The sequence below is a fragment of the Ctenocephalides felis genome, unplaced genomic scaffold, assembly GCF_003426905.1.
Source record: "Ctenocephalides felis isolate EL2017-DRISC unplaced genomic scaffold, ASM342690v1 CF-g0.4_SCAFFOLD_01886, whole genome shotgun sequence".
NCBI lineage: Eukaryota > Metazoa > Arthropoda > Insecta > Siphonaptera > Pulicidae > Ctenocephalides > Ctenocephalides felis.
Window position 1 is genome coordinate 61,215,742 of NW_020538040.1, and position 27,966 is coordinate 61,243,707.

A 27,966-nucleotide genomic window follows, 5' to 3' on the forward strand; every position below is an offset into this window, starting at 1 on the left:
CATTTAACCTGTTTGCCGTTACCTCGCCTAACAATAAGGTAAAAAAGACCTTACTTAGGTGACAAACTTTTGAAAAACAACAAAAATACACATTTGTACAATGATGAATTAACTGGGACATTGACTAAATATAGTCAGATAGTTATTTATTTGATGTGTTATTTATTGACAAATTGGACCTTTGTGCCCTCCTACCCTATACATGAGTGTGCGTATGCATATATATATGTGCGAGTGTCTGTATATGTATACACCCACTGATAAAAATATTTTTAATTTCTAGAACATCGTCAAAAATATGCAAATTAAGTAATGCAAGCAGTACATAATCATCGTGTTTCATCGTAAGATCTACAATGAATTTTAATTTATTGCACGACTAGAGACGTATTTCTTGCAAATTGGTGAATTTGCGCACTTCGATAGAGAAATCGTCTCTTGTTCTAGTGAAATTCTAGAATTGTAGATAGCGTTGACTGCGGTCGTTAGTTTAACGCGGTTTGCCTCTTATCTGACGTCGGCCTTTAGGAAAATTACTGTTGAACCGCGATCTGAATGTGAAAGATTACCGCTTGTTCTACGTTGGCCGCTGGGGTGTAATTACAAATCGGCGCCGTCGTTGAGGCACGGGCCGGACCCACCCATCGATAACAGGCTCGTACAACCCAATTGCTAATGAAATATATTCCACAATCGGGAGAATCGGCGATGTGGTGATAATCCGTTGTGCAAACCGCTAACATTTAACAGATTTAAGAAATAACTAGTGCTATAGGTGTATAACATTCAGGATTAAGAAATATTTCTGAATATTCCGTTCTACAAATACAAATGCGAAGTGATGCATGGCATCGTGCCTTAAGGCAAATTACTAGTATTTCCCGTGTCATAATTTAAAATTTTTAGAAGCTTTGAAATTTTTTCATTACCTTGAAAAAAAATAGATTTTTGAGAATTTGGAAATTTTTGAAAAATTTGATTTTTTTATACTTAATGCTGTCGCCCTACGGAGCTGTTTTAGAGACAAAATATCGAAGCGTTCTTCACTTTGTCAATACAACTAAAATGTTTTTTGAATCATTTAAATCGGTTGGTCTATGTTCTCAAAATCGTGAACAAAACACACATTAGCAAACATTTTTTCTAAGGTATTCCAAAATATTCAGGAAGCTTCAAAATGTAAAGGTATATAAAAAAATCATTTTCGATTTTTTTACGATTACCATAACTATATTTAAATTGATTACAATGATATTTAGTATTATCATAATTGTATTTAAAAATTATAATACAAAAGTTAAAATATACAAAAGGTTTGAAATATATCAAATATTGCAAGAAAATTAACTTATTTATTTTAGAGAAAATGTTTATGATTTGGTAATATATACAGTATAATTTCGAATATCCGGACCTCGGTTATACGGATTCGCGATTATCCGAACTACCAACTGCGACTAATTTATATGCATGTAGATACCTACAATTCGAATTTTTGCACGATTAATCCTGCAGTTTAGTATATGTATGTAATGTAATCTGAGAAAATATATATGTACATACATAAAAAAGTTTCAATTTCTTAATAAACATCTATGTATGTATTTGTTATTATTAATAAACACACAACATTCTTCATACATTCGATTATCCGGATACCTATCGACAACAATTAGTCCGGTTAATCGAAGTTCTACTGTACATAGAAAATTTTAAAGTATAAAAATTTCGAAGCATTTTTTTATCAATATTGAATATTTTTGCATAAGTTTGATTAAGGTTGTAAAGTATACGGATAATTTGCTTTCTTAAAGTTGTTGATATAAAAATTTAAAAAAAAAAAATAGTGTTGAAACTTGACAAAAAATTTGATTAATTTCCAATAACAATATCCAAAAACATAGTAAAAGATGTTTGTTCAGAGTGATTTTCATAAGAAAGTTTTAATAATCTTCCTAAACCAAAGTTCATATGGCTATATTTTTCATCTTCACATCAAATAAATAACACTAAAATTCCTTATTGCAACGCTTACATTTTAAAGTTCTGAATCAATTTCATATGTTCGACACAAATTGTGTAAATACTACTAGTTACTCAGAGTAAATTTTATAATTTGTAATTAGAATCCCATAAGTATTTAAACTGTTCAAATAGATTCAGCAGATCTCTTTGCATATGGCAAATTCTAACACACAGCATACATATTATCATGTGTAATATGTGAGTATATTTCTGTGTGCACAGATGAGTTTTGTTTGCCTTTCCCGGAACTATTGATGAATCATCAATGATCAAAAATAAATTAATAAGGTGCAAGTAACTTGCCTTCAGACAAATTACATAAAGTTTTCGATAGAGCTAAAATAATACTTATTATCAACTAATTTTTCATCATATTATTATGTTGTCATTTACATCTAAATTTTGTATCATACAGCCTCCTTTCCAAACATATTTTAACTGAATCTTTTACACATCTGGTGAAAGTTTAACTCATTATATTTATATGAGTTCTATAATATTCTCGCATAAAATGTATAATTATATATCTATTATGTGCATTACTTTTAGCTCGATTTTCAATCTAAAAATAAGTCAATATAATGCATATTCCTTTTGCATTTACTGTCCACAATTCAATGTATGTAGTTCAAATTAACTTCAGGTCAATATAGAGTACAGCAAATTTTTTTTTTTTTTTAATAACGTAAAATTAATAAAAGTTTAGTAATTTTAACTGTAGGTATTTATACAGTTTTAAAAACTGTTTAATTTTAGTGTATGAATATTTGAAAAGTGGGATAAAAAATAATTCTCATGCGGGGAATCGAACCCCGGCCTCCTGGGTGAGAGCCAAGTATCCTAACCACTAGACAACATGGGATATGTAAAATGGTCATTGTTTCGGGATACTGTAGAAAAAGTTTAATTAATTAAATTGGTAGAACCTTTAAAACTATTAAAAAATCTGGTGGTGCATGCTTTAATCTGCTGGAACTTTCCACACCGAAATTTGAAGTTTTTACAAGCTCAGATAAGAAAAAGTAGATTTTAATTTGAGAATTTTGAATATCATGAAAAATTTTGAAAACATTTGCAAATTTTGATATGGATTATGATTTTGAGATTTTTTTAATTTTGTGAAAGTTTTTGTTAGCATTTCATGTCGGTTTATCCGCACTGTGTAAATATCTGAATTTCGATCGCCAACTTGATTTTTTTAATTTCCCAAGGGGTAAGTTACAGTAATCGCAAATAAATCGGAAATGAAAATTTTTATATGTTTTTACGTTTCACAGGTTTCCGAATATTTTGACCCTAGAAAAAATTGATGTATGTGTTTGTGTGTGTGTGTATGTATGCATGTGAGGACGGTCACGAGAATACGGATTAACCGATTTGAATGATTTAAAAAACTTTCGATTTCTATTGATAAAGAAACATGCTGATGAGCTTTTGCCAAAGGCAGGTCTAGCGGTTGCAAAGATACGGGGCAAGAAATGCTGACAATGGCAATTCAATTTTTGAGAGAACTGACCGTCGGATTTGAATGATTCAAAAAACATTTTTGAATTATTATTTGTATTGACAAACTGAAGAACTAATGAAATTTTTAGGAAGGCAGGTTTTGGAGATTCAATGAAAAAAGTAAAATAAAATGCCATTTGGCGTACAAAAATGATCATTAGACATATGCACATCACAATTATCAGATATTTTTTAGATATTTTAATAATGAGAACAAATTTTGTTCACATTTCTATGGATTCCTACCGATGTTTATCTGTTAGACTGCGATGCGGCGCTCACGCGCTTCGATATTTTATTTCTACGCTCCTAACGTATCGCGATTGCTTTGAAAAAATTTTCAAAATTTTTAAAATATTTCAAAGTATAAAAAAACAAATTTTTCAAAATGGTCAATTTTTTTAGAAAATCTTAAAATTCTCAAAAATTGATTGATTTTTTTTCTTTAATTTTAATTTCTGGTACGGGAAGTTCTAGCAATTTTCCTTAAGGCACAATGCCATGTTCCACAAGATCTTTCAGTAGTTTAAAATGCAGCAAGTTTCACCACCAATTTAATTGAATTTTTTCTACGGTATGCTAAAACAATAAACGATATTCATATCCCATGTTGTCTAGTGGTTAGGATACCTGGCTCTCACCCAGGAGGCCGGGGTTCGATTCCCCGCATGGGAATTATTTTTTATTCTATTTTCCAATTATTTATACACAAGAATAAGACACCCCTTTAAACTTTATGAAAATCAGCAATTTATTTAAGTCTGTAAGAAGATTATTAAAAATTGAGAACTATAACTTTATTTTAAAAATAGATTTTGCTATACTATATATCAACCTGAAGTGAACTACTTTGTAACATTTTTATTGTTAACTCTCTACTATTAGAAGTGGTTCGAAAATTATAATTACTCATTTGTCTAATTTATAAGATATAAGACAATATATAAAAGTCAAAATTGTCAAGTCCAATAAATGATTTTTCCATCCTTATGTAAAGTTGTATCATATTAAACTATTCCCTTTTCAAGCAATTATTTTATTGTTATATTATTGTATTATTAAAGTAGATTTCATACCTTTAATTTATCAAAGTAATATATTTACATAAAACACATTGAATATGTTTTAAAATTTACATACAATTTATAGGTAAATGCAATTCAAGAATAAAGACTAGCTTCGTTTGCAAGTACACAGTAACTTTGATTTAATTTTCAATCAGCTATTTTTCGTTGCTGAAATCAACGCCTTCTCTTGGGTGTAAACCTGTATTTAGAAACAATTGAATCAGTTAACGGTTTACAGGATCGCCTTTATCTGATCGAAACTGTTGCGGGCGTTTCTTTAACGGAATAAGGTATCTTTTACTAATCTTTCCATTCATTTTGCTTTACTTTAAACCTCTTTGTGTTATCTCTTTACCCTCGCATTGGTAATAATATAGAGAAACATAGTTAAGCTTGTTTCTTGTATAATTATTAATTAAAACTGAACTCATGTAGTACTCTATTTGGTTTATAGTATCTACGGTAATTTTCTTTGATGCAAACTGCTACAACTTTATGGTTTATTGAAAATATTAATCTTATTAACTTTCCGTAGGGTAAGTTATAGTAATCGTCCAAAAATCAAAATTGACACTTTTTGCATATTTTACGTTATTTTGGCATACCTTAGAAAAATGGATGAATGTGTGAGTGAGTGTGTGTTTTGATTGGATACAATTTCTCGTCCACAATTTCGAGCGCATGGATCAACCGATTTGAGTTATTCAAAAATCATTCGATTCTTAATGATGGAGAGACGTGCTGATTAGTTTGTAGCAATGGCTGGTCTAGCCATTTCGGAGACACGGAGCAAAAATTGCAGAAAATAGAAAATACAAATTGAAGAATTGATTAGGCAATTTGAAAAGGCATGTCCAGCAGTTTTAGAGATCCAGATTTTTTTTTTAAATGACATTTGGCGCTCAAAATTCAAATATTTAAACAGTACGAATAACCGACATGAATGACTAAGAAAAACTTTATGAAATTTTAAAAAATTTCAAAATTAAAAAAAAAAATCAAAAATTTTTGTTTTTAAAAAATGTTAATAACTTTGTAATAATAACAATAAATATTTTCAAAACAATCAGTATTTTCAAATTTTACAAAAAATATAAGTATTTAAAAAATTTTCAAAACAAATCAACTGTTTTAAAATGTTATCAATATTAAAAATTTGCAATGTTTTTAATTTTTTCCATAATATCCAAGAAATTAAAATTCCCAAAATAAAATCTTTGAGCTTATAAAAACTGTAAATTTCGGTGCGGAAAGTTCCAGTAATTTGCCTTAAGGCACAATGCCACCAGTTTAAAATGCAGGAAGTTCCACCAATTTAATTAATTAAAATTTTCTACAGTATGCCAAAACAATGATTACCAACCATATCCCATGTTGTCTAGTGGTTAGGATACCTGGCTCTCACCCAGGAGGCCGGGGTTCGATTCCCCGCATGGGAATTATTTTTTATCCTACTTTTCAAATATTCGTACACTAAAATTAAACAGTTTTCAAAACTGTATGAATACCTACAGTTAAAATTACTAAACTTTTATTAATTTTACATTATTTTACAAATTACATTTATTACATTATTTTACAAATTTTTTACCTAAATTTATTAAATTCAATTACATGGAAGTGAAGATTATATTGAATTGCATTATATTGAATTAGATTGAAAATCGTGTGCGTAACGTATTGTACACAGATATATAATTATAATATAATAATAATTATATATTATTTAATTTCATGCGAAAATATTATAGAACTCATATACATATAATGAGTAAAATCTCCACCGAGATATAAATGATAAAGTAAAAACCATGATTGAAATGAAGCCCATATGAAATAAAATTAAGATTCAAATGACAACTATTATACTTAACATAAGTCTAGAATAATTATTCTTTTAGTCCTCTATGTTTATTAAAAACTTTACACAATTTGACTAAAGGCAAGTTACTTGCACGATATTAATTTATTTTTAAGCATAAAAATCATCAATAGTTGCGAAATCGCATACAAAACTCCGAACAATTTTAAAAATAGATGTTAAAAAAACAACAATGAAAAAGTTAAAGAAGAATAGTCATAAAAATAATCCGTGGCACACGATTGTATCATAACACGGATTAATACACGCGAGTTCACAATTTCAATTCAGTCTAATGCGGTTTCGTTCCATTTTCTTTTTTAATAAATCATCTAATTACACATATAGCTCGCCACTGAATGGTAATTTAAGGAAATTACTTTTATCCTGGGAAGAACTAATTTATAAACTACAATTTACATCACGTTTAGCAGTTACAACATTTTGTAGGAAAATTGCATTCCTAACTACATAATTGTATATCAAGGGGCATAATTGATGTTTAGCATACGACCATATTCATATGAAATATTGAATGTAATAGGGAATTGTAAAAGGTGTGCATTATTTATTAACGATTTTATTATGTCATGCTTTACTGATGTTAGAAAATAGGAGATGAATTTCGAAATACGATATATAAGCAAAGGCGATAATTTAATAATTGAAGATGAATGATAAGGTCACCCAGAGAAAATCAAGAGAGGTGAATATTACTAAGCAAGTAAAAAAACTTAAATAAATACTTAATTTTTTTATGTGTGTTGTAATTTAGCAATGTTAATTGTAACAAAAAAATTAATTGTATAAATCGACTTATGCACTTAAAATATGTCTTCAAAGTCTGAAAGTAACAAAATGTATCGCGCTGATATTTATATTAACTCTTTGGGGACGGCTGTCCACCTGAGTGGACAAACATTCTCTGCGAGGCACAGGCTATTTTATAAACAATGACTCCGTTTGCAACGAAAAGTTGAATAAATTACATATAGCAGTGATAAACAGTGTTGTAATTTGAAAATAATTTTAAGTTATTTTAGTAGTATTTTTAGCCTTTTTCTTTGCTATAATTGAGTTTGACATACATCAACAAACACCCCGACTACAAATACCAAGCAATATAAGACATCCAATAGTTTATTTTACTTTATATTTTGCAAATGAATTATTAGACAATATAATAGAAAAAACAAACCATTATGGCAACAAAAAATTAAAAAATATACTGACTAATCTAACTAATGACCTAAGGAGGAAGGCCGGAAGCAACATTTTATTGAAAAACATGTCAAAATCAAACAGCTATGCATTTTGGAAATTGTTTTGAACGTCACCATTCTTTATAAAATGATCAAAAATAAATTAACATTATAAATGCATGTTCTTCAATGAGCACAAATTTTTATCAAACAGATTGCATAACCTACACAATGAAATCAAGTTTACAGCCAATACAGTAGATTGTTTTGAAATCGGTGCCGTCCCGTAAGTGTTAAAAACATTAGAATCAAAAACAAAAAAAATAAAAATAGCAATAAAGAGGGGTAAAAATCATAGCCAAGGCGCAAACAGATCCCATGTATTATTTATAATTCAATTATAATAGCTTTATTATTAAACCAATGCGAAATACAAATGTCATGGGCACACTTTTTCACAAAGATTTTCATTGTATATAGTTTCAGATGGTCCATTTTACCCCATCCACACGTGAGATTTTATAGAAGAAACTGTTGAATCTGAATTAAAAATAACAATACAACTTATAGAACAATTAACTAACGTATACTTATGAATTATATTCACATATTATGAACTAAATAAAAAAGCTCTAAACCAAAAATACTTTTTTTTACAATTTATTTTTGTTAATAAAGACTTTAATTTCTTATTTACAAAATTCATATGAGCAAAAAAACAAATACAAACCAAAAATACTAACGACAAAAAATACTTCTGTTATAAAAATTGATACATTGCTGTTTATCTCTTGATAGCGACGTTGTAAGAAGTTAAGCTGACGATTGGTTACACACCTTTTTTTCTTTTTTCTTCTACTTTAAAATAGCATCGTTTAAAAATTCTATACTTTACTGGTTTTTGAGATAATGATGGTGGGCTATTTTAACCGCGGACTTCGAGTTCCTCCTATATTGTATGAGAAGCTACTTAACATATTTTAAATGTAATATTATAAATACCTTGAAATGTACACATTATAAATGCTCGCCAGAAAAAAATCTGCTTGCACCATATTCTAGATTCTTACCTGGAACAAAAAAAAAGAATTTAATTAACAATCTCAATAATTAACTTCCCGTAGGGCAAGTTATAGTAATCGCAAAAAAATCTAAAATGAAAATTTTTATATATCTTTACGTTTCAGAGGTTTCTGAACATTTTGGCATACCTTAGAAAAAATGTGTGTGTGTGTGTGTGTGTGTGTATGTGTGTGTGTATGTATGTATGTATGTGTGTGTATGTATGTGCGGATACAAAAAAATCTGCTTGCACCATATTCTAGATTCTTACCTGGAACAAAAAAAAAGAATTTAATTAACAATCTCAATAATTAACTTCCCGTAGGGCAAGTTATAGTAATCGCAAAAAAATCTAAAATGAAAATTTTTATATATCTTTACGTTTCAGAGGTTTCTGAACATTTTGGCATACCTTAGAAAAAATGGATGTATGTGTGTGTGTGTGTGTGTGTGTGTGTGGTGTGTATGTATGTATGTATGTGTGTATGTATGTGCGGATACAAATTTTCGTCGACGATTTCGGGAACACGGATCAACCGATTTGAATAATTCAAAAAACATTCGATCCGTATTGATAAGGAGACGTGCTGATTAGTTTTTGGCTAAGGCAGGTCAAGCCGTTCCGAAGATACGGGGCAAAAAGTTCCGAAAACGGTAACTCAGTTTTTAAGAGAACGGAGCGTCCGATTTTAATAATTCAAAAAACATTTTATTTGTATTGACAAGATGAAGAATCGATACAACTTTCATGAAGGTACGTCCAGCGGTTCGGAGATATAGAGGAAAAAGTAAAAAAATGAGCCATTGGCGGTCAAAAATGATCATTAGACATATGCACATCAAATTATCAGACATTTTATAGAGATTTTAACAATAAGTATACATTTTGTTAACATTCCTATCGGTTCCGTACCAATGCTTATGCGTTAGACAGCGACGCGGCGCTTACGCGCTTTATATTTTGTCCCTATGTAGTTAAAGCAGTACGATTGCTTTGAAAAAAAAGTTCAGATCTTCCACAATATGTCAAAATAAAGAAAAAAAAAATTTTTCAAAAAAACAATTTTAAAAAAAAAAATTTTTTAAAAAAAATTTTTTTTTTCAAAAAAAACTAATTTTTGTCCAATTTATAGTTTCTCAAAAATCTAATTTTTTCAAAGTAATTTTTTTTCAAAAATGTTAATCGTTTTAAAAAAAAATAATAATTTTTGGTACGGGAAGTTCCAGCAATTTGCCTTAAGGCACGATGCCCTAATTGCCTTAAGACAGAATTCCACTTACAGCTAGTTTTTAAAATGTTTTCGATGTATTTACCATATTAAGGGGCACAACTAGTGTAACGGCCTAAAAAAAGGTGATTTTTGGAAATTTATATTTAAAAAACTACTTTATCAATCATTTCAAATACATGTATTTATACATGTTTTGAGAATACATAGTAAAATTCTTGAAGAAAAAAATTGAATATTTTTTAAGTTATCGTCGATTTCCAGCAGCGCGACCAAAAATCACTGCGGCCCTTCACTGCTGCAGTGATTGCGGTCTTCTACGTGGATGAAATTTAAAAAAGAAAAATGCTTGTTAAATTAGATTTTATGTAATTGATATTTTATGTAAAATGAACTACGATGAAGAAAAAAATCAAAAATTGACAAAATGACGGCGTGTTTTAAAAAAAAGTCGAATTTTACCCAAAATTTTGGTCTTTTTTGGACTGCCAAAATTCGATTTTTGATCCGATCAAAAAATCGATAGTTCATTTTACGGAGAACTATATATAGAACATGTAAAAAAAAAATCGATAGTGATCGGATCATTTGTTTTTGAGTAATCGCTGCAGCAAATTCGGAAAATGCTGTTTCGAGAAAAACGCGTTTAAAGATAAAATGATCGTTATACTATATACTAAATATTTATACTCTTTAAATAGCTGTAACTCAAAATCTATTCAAGATATCGATTTAAAATTTTGGTATGTTATTTTCAAAGGTATAACCTATCAAAATATGGAAAAATTGAAAATTCGATTTTTTGAAAATTTCACACTAGTTGTGCCCATTAAAATTAAATATTTTCTCATATTGAATAATTAAAATAAATATATAATTTTTATAATTTTTTAACATATATTGACAAAAATTTCATGTACATGTAAATACGTGTAAGCAAATATAAATGACTTCTATTATTCATTTTCAGTTTCGCTCTGGTTTAAGCATCAATGTTTGAAATTTTAACTATACGAACTTTATTAATAGTGAACCTAAAACAGTTTAATATGGGAAAAAATCTCAAATTTACATTTCAAACTTCAGGGAGTCATACATAAAATTAACAATAATCTTCTTTCCGCGAAGAATTCCGAATATATACTGACTAAGCATGTACATAAAATCCGCTGTGTCTAAATTACTAAAATAACGAAAGGCGTTTGATGGGAAGGGACGGTGACCTCAACAGATAAAGCATACGAAAAGCGCCATAACCTCCCACTCGTAAAATCACTCTCGGTCTATATAATAATCAGACCATTATAAGTAAGCCGTAAATATCTCAGAAAATGGAGCGCGTCCTGAAGGGCCGGCGATAGAGGGAGTGCGAGATTTTTACTATGTGGTGATTATGGCGTTGGTTCGGGCACGGACGCGGGCGCGAATGCGGGCACGTAGTGTCATGTCTCCCCGGCCTCGGGCTTAGTTACGTGATATCACACACGCCACGTCAAAAGCGTTGTCTCGTGTTCTCGAATATAAATGAAAACATCCATCCAAGCGTCAGCTAGAGTGCCGGGCGTCCGGGCGATTGTTGCGGGATATATGATACCGGCAGAAAGAGAGACCAGCTTCGAATCGATTTGATAATGCTATCGTAACGGTAATGCGTACTGAAGCTTATTTAAGTAGCTGTTTCCACTTTAAAGACGCCTGAGAGATATTTTGACTTAATGCCCTCTTCTCTTCGATATCTTACGAATGAGAAATGAAATAACAATTCCCGATCATTGAATTCTGCTAAGAACCTCATTAGAGAAATATTTATTTTTCTTGTGTAAGAACGATATTGCAACAAAAGCTCAAGGATTCATAAGCTACAGCACAAACAAATCATAGACACTTATAATATAATGTTATAATTTTATTGGAATATAATTGGCAACTTCAAGAAAATAAGGCAAAAGCTGCACAAAAACATAATCATTAATAAAATCAATATTTTTATAAAATATTCCTGAAAGTACTAGTTAAAAATTTTCTGCTTTAACAATATACTAGCTATTTTACTTTTTTGCACTGATGGTCACACACACATAAATATAAGTCTTAATAGACTTGCGATCTTTGGAAAAAAGAAGCGAACGTTACTAATTAGAAAATAATTCAGAGAAATCATAGCATTCTAGATCCTACCCCATAAAGTAGTGTCTAACGGCGGTTTTCATGGAGACCAGAAGCAAGAGATAAGGATTTAGTCGGTATTAAACACAAGCGGTACTAAGCTTGACATACCCAGGCAAAAAACCTAGTCTCGGATGCCTAATCGCATTTCCATTCGCTTTACAAAAAATACACGCACACACACATACATACATATAAACGTATACACACACATATACATATTATATACACCTAAGTCTGTTTTTACACGGTCTTTTTGTACACGGTTTTGATATAACACGGTTTGAAAATTGAATACACCTAAGTCTGTTTTTACACGGTCTTTTTGTACACGGTTTTGATATAACACGGTTTGAAAATTGAATATTTTTAATTTTTTTACACGATTTTATTCCATTTAGCACGATTTGAAATTTTATGTGCTTAAATTTTTTTGTCAAATTTAATTTTTGCGATGTATGTTCATATCACAAAAAAGTATTTATGAAAGAAAAAAGTCTGAAACCATCGATAGTATCGATAGTTTGCAAACACTAGCATAAAGTTTTAAGTGAATTCCTCTTTAGCGCGTACAAACAATTTTTACTGGTCAAAGCAAATGTGAATAGCACTAATTTAGGGGAATTATTATTAAAATAAACATGAATTCTTGTTCTTGAAAATTCTTGTTTTTCACTAATTTTAATAGGTTTTAGAGAGTAGGACAAATCACCCATTTTTGTATAAGTTCAATGTCTTTTTTTACACGGTTTTTTTTTACACGGCTTCTTCTGGAACCAATCTCCGTGTAAAAACAGACTTAGGTGTATATGTATATATGTATATATATATATGTATACATATATATAAACCACCATTAAAAATATATACATTTAAATCATTAACCTTCTGTAAGGCAAGTTAATAAAATCGAAAAATAACGAAAATGCATTTTTTACATCAACTCTATGTGAGCAATTTGTTATTTTTTAAAACGAAAGGATCCATCAGAAAAAAATAGATTTTTAATTGGACGTTCAGCACAACCATACATTGCTTTTTGATTATAAACTATTAACAAGCAAAGCAAAGCATCCGTTTGTTATTCTTTTAAACTTAAACAAAAATTTCGAATTACAAACCCAAATATTTTGTAATAGATTGAATAGATTATAGTTTTTAAAGATTCTAATATTATTTTGAAAGTTTTCGAAAAACATTTTTTTCAGAATTTTCAAAAATAATCAAAATTTAAAATGGTTGAAAATATTAAAAAAAAAATTAGAAATATTTAAATTTTCAACCTTACACGCACTTCACAAACTGAAACATATACATTTTTTGTATTGTACAAATAGGGTGATTTTGAAACCTAATGATATGAAAAAAAAATGAAACGTAATGATGTGGAATATTCCGTCGTATAAAGTATGTGAATAATCCTGTATGTATGTTAAGAATTTTAATTTACTGCGTTTAATAACGCATAGCATCGTTCTCATATTATTATCATCATATATGAACATGTTTGAAAAAAATGTAGAAAAAAATAATTAATAAAAATGTTGAACGCAGTATATACATTATACCCTCTCAGTTAATCATTGAATTCCACACACCTCCTTTACAAAATTTTCCAGGTGAAGAAAACAGTTGATTTATGTATACATATTATGTTGTTATTTCAGGGACATAGACAGTTATATTTTTTAACATACTTAAATTAAGAACAAAAAAAAATTATGAATAATCTTGATAAATGTAATTAATCAAATATAATTTTGTTTGCACATAATTATTAGAAGAGTTTCTATACATTGTGCTGCGAATTCAATTGAATTAATATATAAAAGGACCCGTTCTTTAACTAAGAATATTTCTCACATGGCACGAATTGAAGTGAATTCTGTTGCTTTTCATATAATGTCTATACCTACGCATTTCTTGAGATGTTCTCAGTAACTCCCTGCTACATAATCATAAAACGGACCGAGTAATGGGCTCGGAATGCCTGTTTCAACAAGATATACGAAGGCCTACGAAGAGTTTTCGTAATGTACTTGTTTATATACGCAGAAAAATATTATATATATATATATATATATATATATATATATATATAATAAGCTACAATCTGAAATTCAATGATTCCGTAATGACTGAGTCGCCTCCAAGAATTCATTCACACGAAGCTACTTTATTTGACGTGGGCGACAAATTCTATAACCATAATTCAAATACTAAATTAACGCAAAAGTTCGATTCTGTACATTTTTATCTCGCTTGTATATTTCTATACCGGATAACAATCATTACAATTTCAAATCATTTTATTACATCTTGAAAGTAGGAAATTGATATTGCCCTTGTCCTTCCTACTGCCAGACATAGGCCTTATTATGGTAAGGTTTATGCAATTCCCTATTAACTTAATCTTGTTGGTTATTTTTAATAGGCGTAATATGTTAGATACAGAGATTTGTATAACATAAGTTATCAGTTATAACAAAATTGTTTCAATTCCCCCTTCCAAAAGTTATTGCATATTCAATTCAAACTTACTATACTCTCTCGTAATTATAATACATACTATGTATAAATAAAGTGAAGTCATTATATCTTGAAATCTGATGATTGCAGTTCTACGAAATGAAGGTGGAGATGGAGAGTTGCTGTAACTATTCCTCTTCAACCAAATTAAATAAAAACATAACCACAAATTTTGTTTATTATTTCACAATTGATCAATTTCTAGAAAAAGAACGGTGTTACAACTTACCTCGTGTTTGGGGCAAGTTGTAACATCTACTGGAGCAAGTAGTAACGAACAAAATTACAAATATGCTTTTTAGATAATTCATTCTCTACTTATTTTTACAAAAAAATGATTTGTTTCTAAGTAATTGTCATACATCAACATAAAGAATAATTAATACAAATAAAATATTTAATGTTTCTTGTAATATAGATTTTTATCATAAATAGCACATGTGCTCATATCTTACAATCTATATAATTCTTCTTAACTTGAATCTGTATATAATTTTTGTATGGTACAACCAGCCCCAAGGTTTTGTTTCAACTAACCCCAGGTGTATTTTTTTCATTAATCAAGATAAATATTTATACAATTTAGAAAACACAAACATTGTTGCACATTATTAAAGATTGATACATCTAGAACGAGATAAGATATATAAAATTTGAAATTAATCGATAATAATAACTCATCTCAAAATTTTATGATAGATCAATTTTATATTGCCTGTAAGAAATGACGGACCTGCACAGTTCTGTTTATTGCGTCGGCCTGCGGAACAGTAGCTATGACAATATTATGAGACAAAAAAATATTTTAATATCGTTTAAGATCCTATTGAAAAACTTCTGTTACAGATAGCTCCTAGTTCCCCTTAATACAAATTTAATTATTTGCAATATGTACGATATATCAAATAAATTTAATAACGAGTTCAAACCATCATTCTGAGCAATTGTTATAATCCAGAAAGTTGTAAAGATTCATGAAAATGTAACTGAACAATTAATAAAAGGTAAAACTAAATGGTAGAAACTATTGCAGAAATCAATTGCCTATTTAATGTGATTTCATATTGTATTGTATTGAATAGCATATTTCTATTAAACCTCTATATGTTGGATGGAATATCAAGAAATTGATCCGTTGTTGGATTCGTATGACATTCGATTTCGCAAAACATATAGTCGCTTGTTGGAAATAATTTATCGAAGCTCAACATTTTTCTGTTGTTAAAGTCCTGCTTGATTTATTTGAACATTTGAATTTTTTCTGTTGGAGTGAGATTAATTTTACAGGTCTTCAAAATAAAAACCTATGAGTGTGTCCCCCACTATACGACTAATACAAGATTTATTTCTGAATGGCGACGTGTCAGAATTTCAGTCTTTGGCGTTTATAATGTTTTATCTGCTGAACGCTACGAGAGGAGCTGTGTGGAATATTCTATGGGCCAAAACGAAGCCCTTATGTGAGAATTCTCTGTCAAGACTCTACACGTCTATTTGTCTTTGACCAAATGCTCTCAGAAGATGCTCAGAATTACGAAAAAACTGCGTCTTGCGTTTACTTACAACAGAGCTTGTCATTTTCATGCGAATTAAGGGTACTCAAATCCAATAAAAATTTGACGGCCTTTCTAGAGAGTTTATACCATACTGTCAGATGCTTTCTATGATAAAAATGAATTATGGAGCAAAACATATCCGCAGATATATAGCTTGTTATCCATTGACCTATACTATTCGCATCGCGATTTTATATAAAAAATTACAATATTTATAGTTTCTACAAAAAGTACTTTATTAATAGATCCATATATTTTTTAATTATTTCTATAGTATTTTGTTAAAAAGCTGTACTAAAAATTAAAAAACCTGTTGCAAGTGGCATTGGGCCTTAAGGCAAATTTCTGGAATTCCTCATAATTAAACATTCAATTCCGTACCTCCGAAATGGCAGAACCTGCATTTCGTAAAATCTAACAGTGCGTCTCCGCAGTCAGCACGAACCGAATGTTTTTTGAATAATTCTAGTCGGTTGATCTTTTCGAAAATGACGTGGACATTTGATTAAATCAAATAAGTGAACTTAAAAACTAAAAAAATCTTAACACAAAACCCCAAAAAAATAGAGACAAAATTAGTACTTATTATTAAAATTTCTATAAAATATCTGATAATTTGATTTCTATATGATCATTTTTTACTACGTAATGGCATTTACTTGAATTTTTCTTCAATAGTAGTCCGATCCAAAAATTTAGTAAATTCTTTATTTCGTCAGTAAAAGTATAATATTGTTAAGTCAAATATTTTAATATTTAGCAGTTCAACCTCTTGCAATGCTATTAGAATTATTAATCATTTTGTCATATATACAGTTTTATTCATATATTGAATGCATTTCTGTTAAATATAATATGCGTTTTTAGGGAGATAAAAGCTTATCAGTAATTATTAATTAATCATTAAGTTATACCATATGAGATACTAGCAATATTTAGCCAAAGTATATAAAATAAATCTTATGCTAACTAGTGATGGTGTATGGCATCGTGCTTTAAAGCAAATTGCTAGAAGTTCCCATGCCGTAATGAAATATTCGAATAATATTAAATGTTTTAAATACGTTATAAGTGATATTTCAAGTATATAAGTGAGCTTCAGAAATTCATCTAGAATTAATTACGAAATTAAAAAAAAATTTTTGGAGTTAAAAAAAAATTTTTTTTTTGTTTTTCCCAAAAACAATTGCTTTGTGAATACAGGCAAAATGTTTTTTGAATCATTCAAATAGGATGCTTCATCCTTTCAAAAACTACAATTTTTTGAACATTTAGCTCTGTATCTTCCAAACGGCTGGACCTGTCTTTGCCAAAACCTGATCATCACTTCTTCACATCATTACAAATTGAATGTCTTTTGAATATTCGAAATCGGTTGATCCGTGTGCCCAAAATCGAGCTCAAAAAATTGTATCCACACAAAACACATACATCCATCTTTTTTAAGGTATGCCAAAGTGTTAATAAACCTCTAAAACGTGAAGATATCCAAAATTTTATATTTTGACGATTACTATAACTTACCCTACGGGAAGTTAAAAGGTAGATTGCTTGAGTAGAAAATACATTCGTTTTATATTTGATACCACATTTCGTTTAATTTTGTCACTATTTTGCTAAAAGCATTAGATGTCTTTCTCGTAACATAAAGTTCGCAAATTTAATCCCCACTTAAAAATCTTTCCAAAGCACTAGTTCAAACTACTTTTTACACCTCGCTTTTATGCAACTAAGTGCCGAGTAAATTATGTGTGTACGTATTTTGCTACAAGAAATTTGTTGAAGATGTTGCAGGTAATCCTCAATGCATTAAGCTTCATATATTTGCTTTGATAGTTTTTGCCACTTTGCAAAGAAAAGCGTCTAGTAGAACAACCACCCACTAATAAAAATATCATTCTTTTAAAATATAACTAGTGGTATATGGCAATATGATAATTGTTGAAAATTTCCATTTACTAACAAACATACACATATTATAAAATAACATGATTATAGATTGGAAAAAAAACGGTAAAAATAATATATAAACAAAAGTCGATATTGAACATATTTGGAAAACAAATTTAAAAGTACATAAATAATTAAAAATCAAAATTTGTTAATATTTTGAATAATTTAAAAAACTTAATTTTGGAAATTGCACAAATATAAGAATATAATATAATTAATACAGTGTCTTATAGACATTGTACTAATTCAAGTTTGAAGTATTTTCAAGTTTTATATCATTAAACGTAAGAAATTCTTGTAAATAGAGATATATTTATTTTATTTTATTTCATGATTCCTATTGAAACAAAGTAAAATCATTTATTCCTAAATTTTTCTTTCTTGTATTCACTGACAATGAGTAATAATGTCAATAGCAAAATGATTTAATTGTTGGAAATTATAATAAAATATATCATTATTTTTTATACATCCACTTTGGGAGTATTTTCATTTTGTATGCCGAAATAATGCTTAAATTCCTTATGAATGAGAAAGATAAAGCTAAAATGATTAATGACAGGCAATGGCAATTACCCCTAAGCTTGAAAATGATTCAAGTTATCTTTGTCAATATTTTATTATTTAAAAAAATACCTTTCTGATTTTGATAATATAAATAGAGCGGGGCACAAAGATACAATTTGACTTTGAGCAATTAAATTGTAAAAACCAAACCAATTATATCACAATATATAACACATATCGATTAAACAAGTATCTGATTATGTCCCACCTAATTCATATTCATAATTTGTAACCTGGTCCTTATTACTCCATAGGCGAAATAAATTGTGACGGCCAAAGGGCATACAGATACAATGTTTTTTTTTTATTATTTGGCCTCGCTTACTCTGAGCATTTAGCCACCTACAACATTTTTATTTTTTCACATTCTAATTTTTTTTATATCATTTTTCAATCTATTTATGTATCCTATTCTATGTTCTTCTTAATTTTTCTTCTCCTTATTTCCTTTAATTCTTGATATTTTTTGAAATTCCTAATTCTATTTAACTTTCAGCTTCATTCCACTTTTTTTTTCATTCTTCTTTTAAGTTCCAATATTTCTCTTCTTACTCCTAATTCAATTCAACTATTCGAATTCTGTTAATCCTAATTTTCTTAATTTTTATTCAAATTCTATTTTTACTATTTAACAAGTTCAATTTTTATTTGATTTCTACACATATTTTTTTTCATAAATTCTAAGTCATTGACAGGATTTGATCCGAAGATCCCTGTCGTGTGAATCGAACACGCTACCACAGAGCTATGCTCGCCACATGTCTCATTTTAACAATTACGGGACGGCTCCGATTTCAAAACAATTTACTGTACCGGCTGCAAACTTAATTTCATTGTGTATGTTATGCAATTTGTTTGATAAAAAATTGTGGTCACTGAAGGACATACATTTATAATATTAATTTAATTTTGATCATTTTATAAAGAATAGTGACGTTCAAAACAATTTCCAAAATGCATAGCTGGTTGATTTTGACACGTTTTAGAATAAAATGTTTGCCGCTTTCCTGTCAGAACAGACAATACAATCCCTTTTTCTTTCTCTCGCATTTGGAATATGCCACTGAAATACACTCTTTGTTCATTTTTTATTGCCATAATGGTTTGTTTTTTCTATTATATTGTCTAATAATTCATTTGTAAAATATAAAGTAAAATAATCTAATGGATGTCTTATATTGCTTGGTATTTGTAGTCGGGGTGTTTGTTGATGTATGTCAAACTCGATTATTGAAAAAGAATCGGCACATTCGCTATTGTCTTTCCGCTCTTTATTTAATTTGTCGAACTTCTTCTTTATGTTGATTGGATAATATCATCATCACATTCATCACTATCTTCGGTGCGAATAGTAATTTCGTAAAATTTGTCTGTATGAATGCCTATTTGAAACTAATCATCACTACCGCTTAATTCACAAAATTTACCAGTCGTTTTGCCATATTTAAAAGCGCTCGGTCGTTTTAAATATTAAAAAAAGACTATATAGCAAAGAGAAAGGCTCAAAATACTACTAAAATAACTTAAAATTATTTTTAAAATACAACACGGTTTATCACTGCTATATGTAATTTATTCAACTTTTCGATGCAAACTGAGTCATTGTTTATAAAATAGCCTGTGCCTCACAGAGTATGTTTGTCCACTCAGGTGGACAGCCGTCCCCAAAGAATTAATTTTAAAGCAATTTTATAAAATAATAGCTGTATTATTAAAACGATGCAAAATATAAATTTCATGGGTGCATTTTTTACATCAGAGTTGGAATAACTATTTATTTAATTTATCTCTTCTAAAAGTAAATTTTGTAGCTTAATTTACTTTTTTTAATTTAACCCCTCTACAAGGGTGTGAGTCTGTTTCAGTTGGTCTATTTTACTCCACCCAGGTGTAAGTTTTTGCAGAGGTTATATAAGGAAAATCAAATATAACTTAAAAAAAAATAACAATGCATCTTATAAAACAATTAAATAACATAACTAAAACTAATAACAAAAAAAAATACTTTTGTTATGGATTTTCAAACATTGCCGTTTTTCACCCGATAGCAAAGTCGTAAGAGTCAAGTTGATGGCTGATCACACATCTTTTTCCCTCTACTTTCAAATATTTTTGTTGAAAAATTCTTAACTTTACTGGTTTTTAAGACATCGGAAGACCTTTTTACTCGTGAACCTTTAAGTCCCGCTCTACTCTATATATATAAATAATAACATTCATTTTTTACGTATATAGCTCGCTCCATATACTATTGGCAAAGTATGAGTTAAAACAAAAGGTACTATTTATATAATGCTAAATACAAATCTATGATACATTTTGTATAATAAAATGAATCATGAGTGCTTTATTCTGTCTGGATAATATGCTTCGTGTGACCATAGCAATAAATCGCCATGAAGTAAGAGATAATCGCTAGGCCTCGAAGACAATTGGAGTTTTGTTTATCGCCTGGCTTATTGCATATATACGCAAGAGTCCTTTCATATAAACGCGAAGGAATGGACACGGATCATCGGGCAAAATAACAATACGGAGTCGCCAGCCGTGACACATAAACACCCTTATAAGCCATGGATGGGCCACTGATGCGGCCGCAGCTGAACCGCTAACTTGCACTTTATATCTAGATATATATGAATATAAATATCATTATTCGGTATTTTTCTATTACTGATGCTCTTCTCGATGGCCATTAGTATGAAGTACAATTTACCCCTCTTACAAAAATTAACGCATTTTTTAGAAAATAAAATGAACTTGTTCTAAATAGGCAATTGAAGAAGTACATTTATAATTGTCTCAATAACTTGTCACAAAATTTGTAGGTGCATAAGCCCAATAATTGTTCTTTTTTATATATTGAAGAAGAGTCAATTCAGCTAAGGGAAAACTATTGATAATATCTAATAACAAAACAATGAACTTGTTCAAATTCGACTACAAATCATCAATGGATAATATCCTAATCTAGCAAATTGTTTAATGGAACAATTTCTATATTTTTTATAGTAAATCATCAAAATATGTTAGTTAACTCAATGTTTTTTTTGTAGTATTAGTATATTATTTGATTATTTATTATTATTATATATTAGTATTAATATTAATTACTATTTTTATGTTATTATCTTTATGTATTCTTATTTAGTTTATTCTTTTTAGTTTATATACAATAGCATAGCAGTTCATAGAATGTAATTACTGTTCTGATTGCTGTATAATAATAACTACAATTTAAAAATGCCTAAGACCGATAACTTATATATTTTTTGTTCAAGGAAAATCGTCAATTTGAGTAAGAAAAGACATTCCCTTTTCCAAAAAAATAACAAACTTGTCCTAAATCTACTAACGACCTAAAATTTAAAAAGATCTCAATAACTTGCCATAAAATTTATAGGTGTCAGCAGCTAATAACTTTTAATTTAGGGAAAATTGCCAACTTGTGTAAGGGGACTCTTGACACTTTTTTCGTCAAAAATTTAATTTTTTGAACTAATTTTAATTGAAAAACTACTTTTTTTGGCAATGAATAACTACAACATTTTTAATGATTTTATTTTGTTTTTTTTTTTCGGCGTGGCATAGTTATTTATAATATTACTTTTAACTTCACAAACTTCTGTTTTCACGGTTCCGTGTCCTTACAAATAATTATACTTTCTATTATTCGGTATTAAATATAGCTGTTATATATTATTATATTTGTTTTTAATTTGGCATTCCGTACCAGTATTTTAATAAATGTGTTATTAGCAGCGATTAAATGATTGAGTAATCATTTATTGTCAAAGCATTAAATTACGAATTAATGTTAATACATTAATTAACCAAGCGGAGAATAAAGGTCCAATTTTACTTGAAGTAATCATATTATCTAAACGAAATAAACTACATCACAACACATAAGACATATAAAACAAACAACTATCATACTATATTCAGTAAAATTCCCAGTTAATTTCTAAATAAAAAAATGCCTTTCTACATTCACCTAAAATTTGTCATTTGTCCCTTTTAACGCCACAGGCGGGTAAAATGAAGCAATCAAAGAGCAAACAGATCCGATGTTTTTTTTTTAATTTTAAAGAAATTGTACGAAATAATAGCTACAATATTCGACAAATGCAAAATAAAAATTTTATGGGCACATTTTGTACAAAGATAATACTGTATACAACCTTGATCTGGTAGTTCGTCAGAAATATTCACCAGCAAAGTTGGAATAACAATTAATTTAATTTATTTCTTGTAAACTTATTTACTATTTTTATTGTTTACGCCTTTGCCAGGGCAAAGGTTCAGCTGGATCTGTTTACCCCATCCACGTGTAAGGTATTTTAGAGTTTATATTATAAAAGCATCCGTTAAATGTAAGTTAAAATTGACAACACATTTTATAAAAAATAAAACAAATTAATAACGTATACTTAAAGCTTATATTAAGGTCTTATAAACTAAACAATAGTGCTCACAACCAAAAAACCAACAATGAACAAAAATACTTTTGTTATAGATTTTCACGCATGTTTCACGTTTATCTCCTGACGTTGTTGGATTTTACGCGATGTCTGATTACACATCTTTTATCTTCTACCTTCAAATACTGTTGTTAAAAAATTCCCAACTTTACTTGTTTTTGAGATGTCGGTGGTAGACATTATTACCCTCGGACCTTTAAGCCCCGTTCTATCCTACAAGACTGCCGATCGTTATATAAATATCTAACAGAATTGTTAATATTTATATACCTGCCTGTCGATACAAGCATTTGAGTGTATATTTTAAAGCACTCATAATTCAAACCTATCTGATTGGTACCAGACACCAAGAGCTTCAGTTCTGAAAGGTCTGTTAGTATAGCTATTTGATATGTTTCATGCTCTACGGTCTACGCACCGTCAACATATACTGTGATTTGTTATACAATGAATAATATATAAAACTAATTTTGTATGTGCATGCATAAACGATTACGTCTGAACGAGATTGTTATTCGAAAGACTTCTATTAAATAAATAAGGAAAGTTTATACGATGAAATGGTTGACAGTTTGTTAGCTTGTGCAGTCTTTATATTCGATCTGACACTCAAACTTATATAAACTGTCATTCATTTATATATATATATATATATATATACTTACTTATACATATATACATTCATAAACCATACGTCCGATCGCCGTAAAAATTTGGGAAATTGCTAGGTAAATCCGCGGACAGGTTTCGGATATATAAGCGAAGTGATAAGAGTTGGCTGCCCGAAGGCGTTTTTAACATGTCATTCTACTTTTTTCGGTAAATTTTTATTTTTCATTTTTTTATAATGCGTATATAAAAAACACATAATCCTCTTTTTTTAACCGCGTAGCGCAATCTCCTAATTTGCAAGAATTATTATAGTAATTTTCAACTTCCTGTAGGGAGTTATAGTAATCGCAGAAAAATTGAAAATGAAAATTTTTATATATCTTTACGTTTCAGAGGTTTCTGAATATTTTGGCATGTCTTAGAAAAAATGGATGTATGTGTGTGTGTAAATGTGTGTTCGGATACAAATTTTTGTCGAAGATTTCGGGAAAACGAATGAAGCGATTTTAATAATTTAAAAAAATTCGATTCGTATTGATGAGGAGACGTGCTGATTAGTTTTTGGCGAAGGCAGGTCTAGCCGTTCCGAAGATATGGTGCAAAAAGTGCTAAAAACGGTAACTCGGTTTTTAAGAGAACGGAGCGTCCGATTTAAATTAAACGTAAAAATTAAAACATTTTACTTGTATTAACAAGATGAAGAACTGATCAAATTTTCATGAAGGCAGGTCTAGCGGTTTCGGAGATCTAGTAAAAAAAGTAAAAAAACACCATTTAGCGGTCAAAAATGATCAATAGACCTATGCACATCAAATTATCAGATATTTTATAGAGATTTTAACAATAAGTATAAATTTTGTTTACATCCCTATGGGTTCCGTACCAACGCTTATCCGTTAGACGGCGGCGCGGCGCTTACGCGCTTCGATATTTTGTCTCTATGCAGTTAAAGCAGTACGATTGCTTTGAAAAGAAGTTCAGAATTTCCAAAATATTACAAAATACACTTTTCTTCTTTTCAGAGTACATTTTTTTTCAAAAAAGTTAATCTTTAAAAAAAATTTTTTTTGGTACGGGAAGTTCCAGCAATTTGCCTTAAGGCACGGTGCCATGCGCCCCACTAGTCTTTTTTAATTAATTGGTAATTGGACTAGCAGACTAATAGACAGGTAAACTGGCAAACAAGTAAACAGGTAAACATATAAATAGGTAAACAGGTAGATAGATACATATGTAGACAGATAAACAGGTAAATTGGTAAATAGGTAAACTAGTGGACAGGTAAATTCGAGGATATATAAAATGGTAGACAGAACAACTAGTAGAAATACAAATATGTAGACAGATAAACAGGTTGAGAGGTTAATTGGTAGATATGTAAAACGGGTTGGCAGGTACATTGGTAAACAAGTATTTTGGTTGACAAGTAAACTTGTAGACAAGTCGAGAGACAAATAGATGGTCATATAACCAGGTAGACTAGAAGACAAGAAAACTGGTAGACTAGATGCATTACATTTTATCCCCCAACGAGACAAAAAGTTGGCTTTTAATTGTGTTCCAAAGCTCATCAAATAATAGATGTATATGTCGAAATTAAAAGTAAACCGCATAATTAGTTTTGCATATGCAGAACCATTTTAAAAATACTTTTTTATGATAAATTTACCTTCACAACTAAATTTATTTTACAAATCACACGCATATTCTGTTTTAAATATTCTATAGTCAAATTGTGATATGATTTTATATAAATATGAAACTTTTGGTGTTTTTCTTACTTGCGGTAGTATTGTACCATATCAAAACCATGATGAGAAATTGCAAGAATATTTGACTATGTATTTTTAATTTTGTAAAATATTACTGTGAGCCTTTAGTCTTACTTATTTCTTTTGATCAAAGACTAGAACTATAGCCGAAGCGGAGTTCAAGATAAACTTTTAAGAAATACACGTTTTTTTTCATTAAAATTGCGTCCAATTACTAGTTCAATCAAAGCTTTTGTTTGATTATATTATGTCAAAGAAGCCATAAATCGACATAGAAGTATCTAAAGCAAAAATTATGATACACTAATTTTCATATTCGAAATATTTTCTGACCACAAATTAATCATTATGTAAAGTATAATTTGTAATTAATAGTGTTTAATTATTATATGGATACAAAATAATGTATTTGTTGCGTATAATATGTTATGAGGTACTCTGGTGGTAAACAGTATTAAAATATATTGTATTTCAATACTGTTTACGTACATTTAATTTGTGGCTAATCTTATTTCATTTAATTATGTATGTTCATTAACTGTTCACCATAGATTTTAACAACATGCACTTTTGGATTGTTAAAACCATTCGCACTAATGGTAACATGATTTATAGTAATCGCAAAAAATCGAAAACGAAAATGTATATATATCTCCTGTTGCAAGTGTTGTAAACATTGAAAATCAAATACTATTTTAATTTAATATTAAAACATTTTTATAAATGTAGTCTTAAGGCAACAAATTATGTATTTCAATTTTATTCAGTCTTAATAATATTATTCTCATCTATTTAAACTTAGCTTTTTTACCACAAAACAATACTGATGCATTTTAGTATCGCTTTCAGGTCATAAATATTGAATATTTTCAAAGTTAAGCTTACATTTTTCTTTTATTTTTGGTACGAAGTTCCAACAATATTCCTTAAGACACGATGCCATGCACCACCAGTTATATTAATCAAATCATGGTAGCATGAAAAATGTGCTAAACTAATAGCATTCGAAGCTTTCATTAACCTCCAATAAGTTTATGGTAGTATTTCATGTCGGTATTATTATTTTGAGGGATGTTTCTATTTTCCCTGGATGGGACGATGATTAAAAGTTTTTTTATCCAACTAGAGTAAAAACGAACCAAAAAACCGGATAAGGTTCTATAATACTAAAGTTATCTTCGTTGATCTGCCTATTCGCTTTGACCCTTCTGTATCTGCGGCGCGGTTGTTATTTTAATTTTCTTCCTGCTGCAAAAAATAGATCCCACTCGGACGAGTTTTATATCATATTCATAATAAATGAAAAGATTTATGAAATCATAATAAATGAAAAGAGACTGAACATTTGGGTTAACTTCAAAGTGAATTCCTAAAAGCCCACACATTTTGTCAAATATCATTACCTTTTATAATAAAGTACTAGCGTTACGAGTATCGCATGATTAACATTACGTCGACGGAAATATTAGATGTTATATATATATATATATATATATATATATATATATGCGTATAGAAAAAAAAATTTGGATGTTGAAATATATGAAAAAAATCTTAGAAGATATGACATCAAATAAAAAAGAAAATGAATTTTGTAAAAGCTTGTTTGTCATACGATCTCATATCACTGGAGTTAGGTATTAGAGAATGTATTATTAATAATACATATAATGTACATTACAAAAAATTGCAATAGCATGTACGACCGATTCTGCCATAAAATAGACCAATAATATGGCAAGGCAATGTTATGTAGAAGTTTTCATACAAAAATCGTACTAAATACTATCAGAATCAATGTGGTGTTGTACTGGTGTGATATAAAAAACCTAACCTAGAAAACACACAAAATGTAATAAAATAATATTATAACTGGATCTTTCTGATATAGCTTAATAACATACGAGTGGAGTTGCATTCTATGTGTGAAACGCCTGATCGCACAGCAATACATGGTATTTTGACATATTTAGTAGCATTTTGTATAACAAATTCAATGTAACATAGCCTTGTCATAACATTGGTCTATTTTACTGTTATTGTCTTTCAAGATTTCTAATAAGCATACGTACATTAAAAAAATGAATTTTAAATTTATGTGTATTGTGTTATCTTATTTTAATTTAAAGGAATTTGACATAATAATAGCTGTATTATTCAACTAAGGCAAATTATAAATTTTGTTGATGATTACATTTTTGCAGAGAACACTGTATATAACCCTAACCTAGTATTTCGTTAGAAAGAGTTATTAGCATATTGAAATAACAATTAATTTAATTTATTTCTTATAGTTTGCTTTTTATATTAATTTACTTTTTCATTAACTAATTTTTATGTTCGCGCCTTTGCCAGAGTGAAGGTCCAGTTCGTCC

General features: G+C 29.1%; 1 protein-coding gene and 3 non-coding genes across 4 annotated transcripts in view; 2 read left to right on the top strand and 2 right to left on the bottom strand.

Moving 5' to 3' along the window:
* The window catches only part of LOC113378704, a 291,296-nt gene that overhangs the window by 186,074 nt on the left and 77,256 nt on the right, over positions 1-27,966 (bottom strand). The window lies entirely within an intron of this gene.
* On the bottom strand, positions 2,816-2,887 carry Trnae-cuc. Its single transcript has one exon. It is a non-coding gene; the product is annotated as a tRNA-Glu (tRNA).
* Positions 4,135-4,206, top strand: Trnae-cuc. Its single transcript has one exon. It is a non-coding gene; the product is annotated as a tRNA-Glu (tRNA).
* On the top strand, positions 5,966-6,037 carry Trnae-cuc. The gene has a single exon. It is a non-coding gene; the product is annotated as a tRNA-Glu (tRNA).